General features: G+C 40.6%; 1 non-coding gene across 1 annotated transcript; it reads right to left on the reverse strand.

Annotated features, from left to right (window-relative positions):
• Positions 1–678: 678 nt before the first annotated feature.
• Positions 679–752, reverse strand: TRNAN-GUU (transfer RNA asparagine (anticodon GUU)). Its single transcript has one exon. It is a non-coding gene; the product is annotated as a tRNA-Asn (tRNA).
• Between the last annotated feature and the right edge of the window lie 1,951 nt (positions 753–2,703).

The raw sequence follows: 2,703 nt of genomic DNA on the forward strand, positions 1-2,703 counted from the left end.
TGCATTGTCGTCCCCATTTATGACATAAAATTTACTAGGTTTTAAAGGAGTCACACAATGTTTTCCAATTACACAGAGAGCTAGTCAGGGAGTATGGGAGTTAAAACTCAGGTCTGACTGTTAACCGTGCCATTATACCTTGTCCACCCTAAGAATAGGGTTAATGCCTCAAGCATTAACAAGAGGCAAATAGCTAGTGTGTATATGTTAAAGTGTGTTATGCAGACAGAAGAAGAAAAGAATCGGTCGCACTCCATTTATAGGGAAGCTAAGAAAAGGAATGAAATATTTTCAAAGTTTAATTTTTGGCAATACAGTGGAATGGAAGCGATGGAAGGGTGCCTAATAAAACTGATGGATTCAGAGGGTGCTCTTTGAGAAATTCAAATAGAAAACAGACAAGCAATCATGTTCAAAGATAAAACAATATACGAGTAAGCCTATGTGAATGTTAGACTCTAACGTCCAGAATGAAGGGAGGTGAATAAAAATACTAAGTCACCAAAATGGACCAAAACGGACTTACACATTCATGTGAAGGAAGAACAAGTGACAAATGCCTTTGTTGCATGCATTGTGCCTGGGCTCTGTTCTCTGGCTCCATTAATCAGGTGGTGTTTTTTGTTTATTTGTTTGTCTGTTTTTGTTTTTTGCTTTTAAGGAGGACACAGCTCACAGTGGCCCATGCGGGGATTGAACCGGCAACCTTGGTGTTAACAGCACCACGCTCTAACCAACTGAGCCAACCAGCCACCCAATCAGGTGGTGTTTTAAAAACTTGTTTACAAATTTTCTGACACACATCTCATCATCACACAAAGCTTCCTCTCTTTGATCGTGATCCATTGACCAACAGAGTATGGCAGGAGTGATGCTGAGTGACTTCGAGGTGATGCAGCGGCTACCTGGTTTGATGGGCCCCACAATCCACCTGGTGCGAATGTCAGACCCAAGAGTATTACACAAAGGAAATGACCCACTTGCTGAGGTGAGGCATTTACCATTGGGAGACCAAAGTCGTGGAGCCAAGGCTTCGGAGCAAAGAGAAAAGTCAAAGTATGAGAAGTATCAGGCCTAAGGAGGGGAGTAGAAATGAAAGATAAAAATAAGTCATAGGGTCAGACTGGATACAGGTCAGACTTGTGAGGTGGAAGCATTCAGGATGGAAATTATGAACAACACAAATGTAAGTGATTCGGGACGATGTGGTAAGTTGTGCAAGGCACATTTTCACAGTCACACAGAAACATGCCTAAAGTGTAACGGGCCTGATACTTGCAATGTTGAAAGAGAGGAGGAGAAAAGTAAAACCGCTTAACTGCTTTAATTCCTATGTTGTTTTCCAGCTGAAAGATTGTCAGAAAGGGAAGGGCAGCCCTAACAGTTGTTTTTAAAAATAAGATAGGTGAGGAACTTGTAAGAAAGCCCTGCATGTTCAAAATGCATATACGTCTCATGACTTAGATGAGGTACATTTCTTGGACACTGAAAGAATTCTGGGGTAAAACAGAAGAACGCCTGTCAATAATTTTTGAGGAATCTTAGGAATTAGGGAAGACTGAAAATAGACAAATGTCTTATTCTCAAAACAAAGGCGAATCCTGTAAACTCTAGGTGGGCTTAATATCTTGGAAATCTTCTATAGTAAATCATTAAAGACACGATTTGCAAGCCCCCAGCAAAGAAGTCAGTATACGATAGTGAAAATGAAGTGGTTAGCTTAAATTTCTATATGAATTTATCAATCTCTAATGATATAACTCTGAACATGAGCTGGGTATACAGTAAGCGGAGTTCTTTCTGATGAATGGATGTATGCTAGTCAAAAGGCAGCGCTCTCTCTAGAGCCCACCACAGCTTTCTTTGCTTAGCACGGTACTACCCAAAATGTTTATTAAGGGCTTGGAATACGATTTTGATAGGATGATAGCATGCTGGGGCAGGCTGAAGGCAACACAAAACTGAGAGCTCATCATTAGGTTGAATGGTGGAATTTGTGCCAAAAAGATCGTGACAGGTAGTAACTGTGGACATGGTCTAAGAAGAAGGAATGGAACAGGAAAGTCACAAACACTGTTGTTTAGGCATCCACCCTCATCCTCAATGGGAAACACAGAAAAATCCAAATACCCCCAAATTCTACCCACATCTATAAAAGAACAGGATAGAGAAAATGTGGTTTGTGCACATGGAAATGATTTAAGAGTTGTTTAAATTTAACAACTCAATACAACTTAATAGTGGGATGTAGCTGCCAAAAATGCTACTGTGATGGCACGTTGTGTTAAAGAAGCATCCAGAACAAGGGACATGATGATGCAGCTCTGATGTTTGTTCTGGAAGTGACCCTATGGAGGGAACATTGACAGACAAAAGTATGTCCAGAAGAAAACAACAATTATGGTGAAGGGATGGGAATCTGTCATATAGAAAATGACTAAAGAAACTGGGTATATTTAGCAAGGATGAGAATCTGTGGTGAGTGCGGAGTGGGAGGAGAGAGGAAGAATTTAGAGGTTGTCACATGGAATGGAGTCGGAGTGGTTTCCATAAAGAAGCTGAGTACAGTTGAACCCTGCAAAAAACTTTCTCACAACTAAAGCTATGCAAAGACGAAAGCAGTTACCTCAAAAAGTGAGGAATTTCTGATCCTGGATGCATTTGACAGAAATAGGAAGGTTAGTTGTCAAGGAGAATATCAGG

This window comes from Rhinolophus ferrumequinum, chromosome 8 (genome assembly GCF_004115265.2).
Source record: "Rhinolophus ferrumequinum isolate MPI-CBG mRhiFer1 chromosome 8, mRhiFer1_v1.p, whole genome shotgun sequence".
NCBI classification, from domain to species: Eukaryota; Metazoa; Chordata; class Mammalia; order Chiroptera; family Rhinolophidae; genus Rhinolophus; species Rhinolophus ferrumequinum.